The 13144-nt window shown below is 46.5% G+C and overlaps 1 pseudogene across 1 annotated transcript in view; it reads left to right on the forward strand.

Moving 5' to 3' along the window:
* LOC308151673 (piwi-like protein 1) overlaps positions 1-13144 on the forward strand; it is a 61316-nt pseudogene that overhangs the window by 47655 nt on the left and 517 nt on the right. Inside the window, exons 18-19 of the transcript in view lie at positions 12681-12806; positions 12917-13068. The product of the transcript in view is annotated as a piwi-like protein 1 (transcript). The remainder of the gene's footprint in view (positions 1-12680; positions 12807-12916; positions 13069-13144) is intronic.

The following is a 13144-nucleotide window of genomic DNA, read 5'->3' on the forward strand; positions in this document are numbered from 1 at the left end:
CGCGCTCCAACCACTCCAACCAAATATGGTCCATCAAGCTTCCGGGTGATAGGCGTGATGTCCGCAGCTGGATATACTTGGAGTGTTTGTAAGGCTGGCGGCCATCTTAGGTGAGTCTGGTTGTGTTGTTAGGCTGGCAGCCATCTTGGGTGAGTCTGGTTGTGTTGTAAGGCTGGCGGCCATCTTAGGTGAGTATGGTTGTGTTGTAAGGTTGGCGGCCATCTTAGGTGAGTATGTTTGTGTTGTAAGGCTGGCGGCCATCTTAGTTGAGTCTGGTTGTGTTGTAAGGCTGGCGGCCCTCTTAGGTGAGTCTGGTTGTGTTGTAAGGCTGGCGGCCATCTTAGGTGAGTCTGGTTGTGTTGTTAGGCTGGCGGCCATCTTGGGTGAATCTGCAGGGCTGCCAAGTTTCACCAAAAGTTTGGAGTGAGATTTTTTGGCGGTGGAGCGACCCAAAACTGTTTCAGTATGACTTTTATTAAACTGCGGTTCCTCCCGCGCACGCCCACATACAACATCCGGGTCTTAATAATTACGGGTCTTACATGCAACATTATGAATGAATGAATGAATGAATGAATGAATGAATGGTCTTTATTGTCATTGCTATAGTACAGGTACCAAACAACGAAATTTAGGGGGGGTGGCTAGGTGTCCCTGTAACACAGGCTACATATGTGTGGTGGCCTGGGAAAAAACCTTCACATGTTGGCATTTTTACATTTTCATTTTTTAATATTTCCATAAATTAGAAGTTCTCAGCTATTCATAACTGGTTGAATGACTGAGATAGCCCTTTATTTTAAAAAGTTATGAGCATTTTAATGTATAATGTCAAAAAAAGTGAAAGGTGAGAAATGCTGCCCCCGACTCCTTTCTCCTCCGGGTCGGGGGAGGAGCCTATGCAGATCGTCCGGTCTCGTTTGTCTGCTTGTGATGCGGTGTTAAGGCCGGTTTAGGCTTCTGCGTCGAATTGACGTGCGTAGCTTACGTAAATTCTTACGTAGGTCTCGCAATTTACACTTCTGCGTAGGCCGCGCTGCAATTACACCGTCACATCGCTAGGTGGCAGTGTGTTTTCAGCCCCTGTGCTGTGCCTCTTCCGGTTAGAACTCAACGGAGCTCAAAGCTCTAAGCGGCATAATAGCGATCTTTTTGTTGTTATGTTGTTGTAAATAAAAGTTATATGATGCATTGAAATGACATTAAACTAAGATAATACGATGGTTATCATAATTTTTCAAATCTTTATTAATAAGTAATTACAGAAAAGGTGAATGACATTTCTGTCATGACTTCCGCATTTTGGGCGACGAGAGTCGGAATCTTGTCTGAATCATGTGCTACCAAGCGGACCAATCACAGAGCTTACGGTTAACGTGCGCTCTGACGCGTGGATAGATTTTTTGAGAGGAGCACGTCAAGGCTACGCACGGTCATGCGGGACTACGTAAGCTTACGCGTAGCCTACGGCGTCGACTTTACGCAGAAGCCTAAACCGGCCTTTAGTCTGCTCGCGTCGTCGGTATGCGAGGGACAGATCCATTTGTGTGTCTTCTAGTTAAGATTGTATTACTTTATGCTTATTATGAGCATCAGTAAACTGGCAATAACACAGGTGGAAGTATCGTCTCTCCTTTCGCTCATGTGTGCGTGCGTTGCTTAACTGAGAATGAGACACGTTCAACGTGACGTTGTTTCACTAGCAAACTACCCACCACAAAAACATAAAAATAAGTACTTTCTCTTTTGTTTTCTTAAAATGTTTATTCACTAGGGGTGTAACGGATCGGATCGCCCTCCACGGTTCGGAACGCATGTGTACCGCGGATCAATTGCAAAATGTTAACAAGTAATAATATTACTTAATATCTTACTTAATATCTCTTGTAAATCACAATGTAGAGTTGCCATGAAAAGATAGACGCGACAGTTGCGGGCTTTGTTGTACTCTAAAGCGCAATGATAGGTTGATAATGCGAAAGAAAAATAATCCGTTGTTTGCTCACTACACGTGAAGCTGGAAATCCACAACAACAAGGCTGCGTTCGTAAATCCGCTCTGGAATCTGATCAGCTTTCAAGGAACGCCTCTTGTCCAATCAAATTACTTGGTCCCTTTATGACGTCGGACCCAGTGTGCGCTCCGGCGCTCTCAAAGCGAATTTACGAACGCGGCCAAAGTGTGTCATGTTACGTTGTTCGGCGGAGAAGAACTCGAAATGCCTCCTCGTCATTTAAATCCCATGTATTGGAGCACTTTGGCTTCTCTGTCAACTATGACGGGAGGCACGAAAAAGGTAGCTCGACAACTTCTGATAATGTAGGCATTTTTTTCATACCATGTTCAAAATAAGGGTTCACTTTATTATTTAGTTAAAAGTGGCATAAAACATGTTTATTCATCTGCTTTAAAGAGCCCAGTGACTCACTGCTGCAACCAGGCGAGGCTCCTCCCTCTCTCCTATCATTTAAATTCAGTGTATTTCAGTATAATTATGTAATGTTTGAGTGTAGAATATGTTATATATATAATATATATATATAATATATATATATAACATATTCTACACTCAAACATTACATAATTATACTGAAATACACTCAATACATATTATGTATGTATATATATATATATATTACCAGTTTTGACATCTTGAATGTTGTTGGTTTTTGTCACATAGTAAAAGTGGTGTTTTTACAGAATTCAAGGAAAAAGCAGTTTTTATAAAAACAAAAATGTTTTGTGTTGATCCGAAAAATGATCCGATCCGTGACTCAAAAACCGTGACACGATCCGATCCGTGAGTTAGGTGATCCGTTACACCCCTATTATTCACCATAATGTAGTATGGAGTTCAAAGTACTAGAATACCACATAATATCAAAATCGCCGAAATAGGACATTTCCATCTATTTTTGCTGTTTGCCACAAACGAACGCCAGCGACATCCGACGGGTTTTCCCAGGCCACCACACATATGCCTATATGTAACATCTCCTTTCCTTTAGCTGTTTGCAAATGACATGCTTGCATCTCCGTCTGCAATTCCATTGACAATAACAATCCCAAACATTAACAATAGCATTACAACATTGCATTATTTCCCCTTTTTTTTCTGAACAAAGAACAACAGTCCAGTATAGCCGTCTGAGGCAAAGTCAAAACAGTCCGAGAAGAGCTGTCCCTTTACTCACCCCTTCCTTTTTTTTCCATTTTTTTTTTCAAAGTCATAAGTCCAGTCGTTGTGGCAGCCGTGACAGGCGACCACTCCGTGAGTAGACACCCTGGCCTGCCGTGGCAGGACCCCCCGGCGTCGCCGGTGCCCTTGGTGTACGAGGATGTACCTCGCCGCCTGTCTCCCCCCGACTTGAGACAATCCGTGTCTCGGCTGAGGCAGTCTCCCCAGCGACCTGGGTCTGGTCAGGACTGCTCCGCTCAGGCCGTAGAATGTCTGTCTGTTGCGCTTGAGCTGAGCGCTCTGCAACACGCAGATCCACTCGGTTGCGTCTGTACAGTGTGCCGTCCACATCCACCACGAACGAGCGGGGAGCGACTCTCTGGAGGCACTGGCTTCGTCGCCACTGCCCTGTGCGATCACCTGGCAGAGGCCTCATCCTAATGTGATCTCCAACATCCAGCTCTGGAAGGTCTCTGGCAGACGTGTCATAGAATGACTTGGCGACCCGCCGTTTCCACCGCAGCTTCTCTGCCACTCCGTCCACCACACGTGGTAGAAGCAGGCTGTCCGCGACGGGCAGTGAAGTTTTGAGCCTGCGTGCCATTAAGCGCTGGGCCGGGCTGCTGTCCAACCCCTGTGTGGGTGTGTTGCGCCAGTGAAGGATGGCCATCCACGCATCCGTGCCATCCAATTTCGCCCGCTTGCAGAGTGACTTGACAATCTTAACGGCCGACTCAGCCTTGCCGTTGGATCGAGGATGTCGGGGTGAGAATGTGACATGGGCAAACCCCCAGCTCGCTGCAAACTTCCTGAACCGTTCGCATGCAAACTGTGGGCCGTTGTCCGAGACCACCCTCTCTGACTGCCCATAACGTGCAAACTGAGCTTTGCAGCGCGTGATGAGCGTGTCAGCAGACAGATCTGGCAGCTGGTCGATTTCCCAGAAATCCGAATACTGGTCCACAATGACGAGAAAGTCCTTGCCCGCATATGAGTAGACGTCCATACTCACTGCCTGCCACGGGCGCACCGGTATGTCATGCGACATCATCGGTTCCTTCTGCTGGACCCGTGCATACTCATTGCATGCGGAGCAGTTCGCCACAAAGTCCTTTATCTCCGCTCTCATGTTCGGCCAGAAGAGCGTATCCCTGGCCCGTCTGTAACACGCCTCCCCACCAATGTGGCTAGCGTGTATGCGTTTGAGCAGCTCAGATCTCATGGCTTTTGGTATGACGACGCACTGTCCCCTGTACAACGCTCCGTCTTGAACATTCAGCTCGTCTCTGAAGGGCCAGTATTCCCGCACTGCCAGCGGAGTGTCCTCTTTAAAGTCTGGCCAGCCACTGAGGATCACAGATGCCAGCTCCTGAAGCACATCATCTGTGTGCTGCACAATCTGGTGGAATCTGAAAGCCGTAACGTCCAGGTGCTGCGCCTGGTCCAGCTGTGAATACCCGGCCTGGGTGCTGTTCACGGCGCACACAGCATGCTGCACGTACGGGGTGTCAGACCCACGGCACGGGGGCGTGGCCCTGCTCAGTGTCGCTGACATACATCTCGGGGCCCGGCTTGTACACAACATCCAGATTGTAGCTTTGCAGCTGCAGCAACATGCCTTGGAGACGTTTCGGTGCGCTCAGGAGGGGCTTCTTGAATATTATGATAAGCGGCTTGTGGTCTGTTTCTGCAGTGATAGCCTCCCTGCCATACAGGTACTTGTGGAATCTCTGGCAGGCAAAGACTATGCTCAAACACTCCTTCTCAATCTGAGCGTAGTTTTGCTCTGTCGGCGTTAGTGCTCTCGATGCAAAAGCCACCGGCTGTCCCCCTTGTAACAAACAGCCCCCCAGCAGACCTCCGAGAGCTTTGGCAGAAACTTTGCAAGGTACGTCACGAACCCAATAAAGCGCTGTACTGCTTTCACGTCGGTGGGTGTCGGCATTTCCAGCACGGCCCGTGTCTTCTCTGGGTCGATTTTCAGTCCCTCCGAGGACAGAATGTGGCCGTGGAAGTGTACGGCTTTGAGCTTGAACTGTAGCTTGCGTTCACTCAGCCTGAGTCCCACTGCTCTGCATCGTTCCATGAGAGCACTCAAGTTTCTGTCATGGTCCAGTTCGGCCTCGGCATCCGTATCGCCACACCCGACCACCAGGATGTCATCCGCGATCGGTTCGATGCCGGCCAGGCCCGATAGCAGCTTGTGTTGCTTGCGCTGGTAGATCTCAGGCGCTACTGAGACTCCGAAAGGGAGCTTGAGCCATCTCATCCGACCCCACGGTGTCCAGAAGGTCGTCAGACGGCTGCTCGCGTCGTCAAGCTTGCACTGTAAAAAGGCAACACGAGCGTCTGCCAACGTGAAGAGGCGAGCCTTGGGCAACTTGTACAACACATCTTCCAGCGTAGGCATATGGTAGTGAGACCTCAGCAGCGCTCAGTTGAGAGGCTTTGGATCGATACAGATTCTTATTTTCTCTGGCTTTGCGACAGTCACCATGTTACTTATCCATGCTGTCGGCTCAGTCACCGGCGCAATGTTGCCGACATTGACATGTCTGTCAAGTTCCTCCTTGAATCTCGCCTTCAGAGCCACTGGAACATTCCTCGGCGCGCACTGCACCGGCGTCACATCAGGATCCAGCTCGAAGTGTATCTCGCCCGGGACTGACTCGATTGGGTCATTGAAGACGTCATGATAGTCTCTCAGCAGCTGATCTTTGGTGAGGGGCACAGATTGGCTTGCATCAACTGTGTGGAGTTCATCTGGAACGGTGAAGGATACGAGGCCCAGACGTTCGCATGTGCCCCCCCCCGAGAAGAGGCTTTTGCTCTGTGTCGACTATTTCAAATGTGAGGTTGTGCTTTTCTCCCCGGATGACACATTCAGTGTGGAATTTCCCCAGTGATGGCATGATTTCCCCAGAGTATAACTTTAACTTGGCTGCGCTCGGGCCTAGCGCCGCTCTGGGTGACAGCTTCTCTTTAATCTTGCGGCCCATGACATTGCAGGTGGAGCCTGTATCCAGCTGACACTGTTGCCTTTTCTCATTCAGGCATAGATTCACAAACCACTTGCGCCCCTGCTGGGCCTTTGCAGTATTGACACATTCAGTTACTAGAAACAGTCTATCATCAGTATCTGAGTCATCTTCTCTTTGCTCATCATTTTCAAGCATATTCACTTTTTTTATTTTGTCAGCCTTGCTGCCAGCCTGGCATACCTTGGCAAAGTGATTTGCTATGCCACATATCCGGCATGTCTTACCGTAGGCTGGGCACTGCTCCCTGCCCCGTTTGTGGCTGCCTCCACAGTATTTGCAGCTCCACTGTGGCTCTCTCTCCGCTGGCGCTGTTTTCCTTTGATGTGCGCGCCTCTCACTCTGCCTGTCCGCGGCATTCACATTGTCCGTCTGTGCTAGCGGGGCCATCACTCTCATGTGTCTCTCGGTTAGCTCAGCGAGCCTACAGATTTCAGTCGCTGTGTGTAACGTCAACTCACGTTCGCGTAGCAGACGCCTCCTGGTGCCCTCACTCGCAACACCCAGCACGAGCCTGTCACGAACCAGCTCGTCCTTCAGCGCACGGTATTCGCATGACGATGCTCTCTCCTTAAGCTTTGTCAGGAAACTGTCTATTGCCTCATCAGCCTCTTGTTTGCAGCTTCCAAACATGTACCTCTCATAAATGACGTTTCTCGCCGGTTTGAAGTAAACCCCCAAAGCGTCCATAATCGATTTTGGGTCCTTCTATTCATCCTCCGTCAACGTGAGGCTATGTGTGTACACATGACGGCACTCACTTCCCATCAGCCGTCTCAGCGTGGCTGCCTTGATCAGCTTCGACTTCTCGCTCAGTCCGGTAGCGAGCAAAAAGTCCTCAAACTCTGCACGGAAAACTTCCCAGTTTTTCGCCAGATCACCAGTCATGCGCATACCATCGGGCGCGGGGATGCTGTTGCTTGCCATGGCGTTTCATTTCTTTAAGCGTCTTTATTTAATTTTTATTTTTACTTAGATCCCGCTTCTGACTCCATGTTTCAGTATGACTTTTATTAAACTGCGGTTCCTCCCGCGCACGCCCACATACAACATCCGGGTCTTACATGCAACATTATCAGGTCACCCCTAGGTGTCCCTGTAACACAGGCTACTAACATATGCCTATATGTAACAAAAACTGTGCACGTTTTGGCAGCGGCGGCCCCTCTCTCCCACCCAATTATTTGGAATGGAATGGAATGGAATGGAATGGACTTTTTGTCATTGCTACAGTACAGGTACCAAACAACGACATTTAGGAGGGGTGGCTCCCCTGGTGTTAGGAAAGGGAAAAAAAACACATTTTAGAAAAAGCATAAAAGCATAAAATCAGAAAATTTGTGCTAGTTTCCTGCAATTTTACATGTTGTTCATAATAAACCAGCACAAGAAATGAAAATAATAACTAATAAATGTATTAATGAAATCTTAATAAACAAATACAGTAGCCTACAGACTCTAAAAGAAAAATGGGCCCCATCAACAGGACTCAGCCCCTTGGTCAGCAGCAGGAAGACCCGTGGTCATCATCTTATATACAGTGCATTGCTCATAGATGGCTATCATGTTATACAGTACATACCAGGGTTTTTCCTCGGTCCGAATGAGGGCTTGGTGGGTGATTTTGTGCGCGCACAGCGCGCCCATATCTTTTTTGAGGGACCCCAATTGTTGTATTTGTATTGTAAATTGTAATTAGTAATTATTATTATTATTATTATATGTACCTGGTTATGTTACAGTAGAGAAACAAAAAACAGTTACCAAAACTGAGTAGCTAAGATTGGCAAAAGATTGGCGTGGTGCAACCGAAATTAGTAAACAACTAGTTTGAAACTAACTAGTAACAACTAGGGGTTTAGTAACTACTAAATGCCTGCATTTAGTAATGACTTAGGCCATATTGGTGAAACCCAGTCCAGTAGGCTACCAGATACGATGTTGTAATGTATGCACATATTTTGCTACCACGGTTGCCAGACGGAATTGACAATGTCCAGCCCAACCGGTCTAAAAGCTGCCGAATCCACCCGTCCAGTGTGACCAAAAGTAGCCCAATCTGGTGTGGCGGGTGGCGCCAATAGGAAAAGGGGAGGTGCCCAAAGGAAAGCACTTAGGGCTCACCTTAGGGGGAACGCCAGAGCGCAGCCGTGTGATCAGGTCGGAGGTAAGGTAGTTGCACACCTTACTCCATGCTGACAGGCAGAGATCAAGAGGTAGGCCGCAGCCTATGGCTATTTTCTGTGCGTAGCGTTTTATATTATTTCTTTGATTGTATGTAATATTGATGGTGTGATGTATTACAGGTCACCTACTTCCCTGCTGGGTTGAAGGCGGCTGGTAGTCGCTGGTAGGACGCTGCCATCGACGTACCAGGTATTTTAATGTATTCGTCATGTAAATTGAATCATTATGTATTTTAATATGTCGGTAATAGTGTTTTAAGATTGTTCATTTGTGTTTCCTCCAGAGCAGGGGTGCTCACACTTTTTGGAACCAAGATCTACTTTTCAAGTAGCCAGTCTGCCAAGATCTACCAGTCTAGTTTCAACATCGCAAACGTACATGCACGTACTACAAACACACACACACACACACACACACAGTTCCCAGCCTGCATAGTAAACTCACAATACACTTTCCCTCTCTCTGTCACACAGCCACAGGAGAAGACCATCACAAACCCTCCCTCTTTGCTATTCTCGCTCACACACATTCAAACACACACACACACACACACACACACACTCACTTTCTCTCACTCACACACTGACAGCCAGTCTGCAGTACCATAGCCAACTACTGATCCAACAAACAGAAAAGTAAACCAGATACAAAACAGGTAGTTCCCTAGTTTGAAAGGAGGAAATAAATGCATTTCTCTACCTTAGTGGGAGACCTGGCACTGGGAGGAGGCAGCTAGTTTCTAATAGTCAGGGCTGTAGGAGCTGGTTGCAAAGTGTCATCAGCCACTGTGGATCTGTCATCGAAAAGGCAATCTGCAGCCTCGAGAAACTTTTTTCACAATTTCGCCGTCTTTGAATGACTTCTTGTGTTTAACAAGAACGTGACTGACGCGATAAGAAGCTATCGTTGCAGCCGTACGTTTTCGCTCTTTTGCCACATTTCCCTTCTTCGAAATAGCCATCGTAGATTTGCTGATCAGACAGACGCATTTCCAATATCACATCGTGTAAAAAAGTCCTCCTCCCATTCTGGATGGAAGTTGTACGTTATTGGTTTCTTACTTGGTCCAGCTTCCCCACTCATTTGTATAGCCTTTATTTAGTATTATATAGTAAATAGTAGAAATTGGAAGGCTAACTAGGTAATAATAGTCTCGCCGGTATTTTGTATTTTGTAGTTGGTGCTGTTGACTGCGCATGCGTGGTGAACCGCGTGTTAGGTGTAGGTGAAAAGATCAGATCGCAGACTGGCTTACCTGTACGTCAATCAAGTGGCAAAAGCCATAGTGAGGATGGATGATAGGCGATTTTTTTTTCTTTTTTTTTCTTTTTGTTCAATGCCATGCGATCTACCCATACTACCTTTGCGATCGACGTATTGGGCACCCCTGCTCCAGAGCATCAGTGCGGCCAGCTGCTCTTGCCGTGAGACGTTTTGTTTGGTTAAAGTTTATGTTCTTATCTAGTCCGCCTGGGCAAGTGTGCCGGTAGCGGGGCGGACTAGTTTTTCTTTTTGTTTGTTTGTTTGTTTGTTTATTTGTTATTTAAATCCGCTTTTCCCCCACCATTGCCACTTCACCGGGTTAATCCCAGTTCGACCATCAGGGCAGGTTTGAGTGTGCTATATTTATAGATGATTGCAGTGAACAACCCTTTTCTACAGTGTGTAGCCTATGGTGTGCAGTGAACAACCCTTTTCTACAGTGTGTAGCCTATGGTGTGCAGTGAATATAACACCTGCCCTGGTAACAATAACTGAGGTTCTTTGGAGAGAGGTCAATGTGGGCCTGGATTGTGAACTAATGTAATAAAACTATTTTCTATTTAAAGTACATTCTCAACTGTCATTCTTATGCTAGGGACCTATATGGTGGGTGTAACACTGGCAACACTGCTTGCTACGTTCTTGCAGCTCGCGTGCACAGGTTCTTCCATCAGCGCTTGCCTGCCGCTTCAATTGCAGACTCAAGTTAACGCGCGTGCAGAAAGATGCCACGAAACTCATGTCCGGTAGCTTTCTTTCAAGGAATTTCACAAATAAAAGTCCCATAAAACAATTGTTATTTCTCGCCGTGAGAAATAGAGATGTGGCGTGACAGCGTGAGAACTGGTTGAAATGCGTGAGTCTCACGGCGATTGCGTGAGACTTGGCAGCTCTGTGTTTGTTATCGCATAACCAGTCGTTCAGAATGCTCTCAGTATTTCCCCTACAGTTGCCTTGGGGTGGGCGGGCCAGACCTCCACACACAGCTTCGTGCCACGCTGGAGAATGGTTTTGGTTTTGTTTTGTTTTGACCGAGAGAGTTTTTGCAGGGTGAAAGCTCTGCAGAAGAAAGTAAGCAAGTTGAAACGTTAGCAAATATAATTACTGTGTTCTGACAGAGAAAGTTGGTTCAAATTAGTCATTATTATTGTGACAAGAAAGTGTCTGATTATAGTTTCATGATGTGAATAATAGTGTCAAAGAACTAGCAAGCTAGCTAGCGTGCTCAGAGGTGATTAGATGAGCTAGTCTGCTGCACACATGCCAGCTAAAGAGCTAACTGGATGCACTTTATTATTTTACTTAAAGTAGATATACAATATTTCTTATTCTGCTAGAATTGGGCTTCATGGTAATACCATAATGGTATATTTACAGTACATGGACAGTGGATTGAAGCATTGGAACAAACCCTCACTCATTGGAAATGTCTGTTTTTTGTAGTTGGACATACGATTTTCTTACAGGTGAGAGAGTAAGTAAAGACAGTATCTGACTGCATTGCCCACAGCAACCCAATATTCAATTAGAATGATGTTATGATTTGATATGAATTCAATGTATACCTCTTATTAAATTATAAATACTCTGGTTGTTATATTTGCCTTTTGGTTGACAGCAAAAGAGGTAGAGAGGAGGATAGAGAGGGAGAGAATGAGAGAGAGCAGGATGGTGTCGGCACACCAGAGAGACAGCAAGAACCAGGTGAGAAAATGGACATGTAGTCAAGACCACATAAGTAGCCTTGAGAACCGATGGTTCTCGAGCCTAACAGCCCTTAAGGGGCAGGAGCCTATCTCCTGTTTCTGTAGCGTGAGGCAGCTTGATGTACAAGTACAGTCCATGCCACCCCCCCCCCCCCCCCAAGGCAGCAAACACCGGTGTAGATGCATACTGTATGCATAAGTGAGTGTGGTGGTGCTTATGGGGTGTCGCTACGGGACAGGTGTCGCTCTGACTGGGAGGGCAAAATCACAGTATACCCACTAGAAAAAACTAGACTACACCACTGTGTATCATTCATAACTGTACATAGGCTACACATATCATAATATCTTATCACTATTGCATGGAACTTGGGTAAACCCGCTGTGAAAAAATAAAACTCAGCTCCAACAAATCTGAAGGGATTGGGAGACATACTGTACAGTTTATCATTTTCATAACTGTCTGTACATATACATATCTTATGTATCACTATTGCTATATATAGTCTATATATAAACACATTATGTTACAAATATCAGTCTTATCCACTGTATCTAATTCAGCACTGAAGCCTGAAGGTTGAGCACAGTGTGTGCCCCCTTGCTACCTCTGCTGAGAATTGCAGCCTTGGAGAAAAAGATGGCAGCCGAATCCCAAGGCAAATACACAGGCACACACAGAAATACTGCAAAATCGCTTTATACTAACTCGATTTTGAAAATGTAAAGATTCTGGGTGGTAGAACGCACATATCTAGGAAAAGTCATGAAAGGAGGGTCCTGACATTTGATCAAGTGCAAAGGTAGACTTTTTTTTGTACTCACTGGTGCCCGATGACACCTCACGGCTTTCCTAGTGTTAAAATACTTGTATACTGAGCACTGGTATAAGCACATGAACCAGAGAACAGCAGTAAATGCAATAACCCACAGTCGTCGCTGATGTTGCATTTTCGATTAGGATACGGGATTAAAGGGAGAGGAGAGGGATTTCCTGACATCCGCAAAATTCTGACCAATCACAAAATTGCTTTGCAAGCGTGTTGCCGACGAGGTTAATTCCAACATCGGAACGAAATGTAGGTCTGAAAGCGGCCTAAATCTAGCTTAAATCTGCTTTTTCTTTTTCTATTCTCCGATCATAATTCCTCGCTGCCTTTCTTGTTGCGCAGCCTGAATCAATTAGTGGCGGAGAAAATGTATTTGTGGCGGCCCGCCACGAATCAATGCATATAGAGGAAACACAGTCTTAATAACCACATTCAATCACCAATCATTCTGATCGTATTTTCTCTCTTCCCCTCCTAGACCCAAACTCACAGTGGTGGTTGTGAAGAAGCGGATCAGTTCCAGGTTCTTTGCCCAAATTGGCGGCAAGATGGCCAACCCACCCCCTGGAACAGTCATCGCCACTGAGGTCACCCGCCCAGAATGGTATCGATTCAATACGCAATTCAATAAATATGTTGTTTTTTCAGAGATGTGCTATGTCTGCTTTATCCAGTCTTAAAACGGTGGCTACAGTTGCAATTTCCCATTTTCAGGTACGACTTCTTCATTGTCAGCCAAGCTGTTAGACAGGGAAGCGTCTCCCCAACCCACTACAATGTGGTGTATGACAGCAGTGGACTGATGCCTGCCTGACCACATGCAGCGACTGACCTACAAACTCTGCCACATGTACTTCAACTGGCAGGTATGCTGGGTTGTCTTTCCAGTAGTAGTTTTAAAGGGAAGTTTACCTGAACTATCATTATTTCGTGTGCAGCTGC

Source organism: Nansenia antarctica (assembly GCF_963989245.1).
Source record: "Nansenia antarctica genome assembly, chromosome: 2".
NCBI lineage: Eukaryota > Metazoa > Chordata > Actinopteri > Argentiniformes > Microstomatidae > Nansenia > Nansenia antarctica.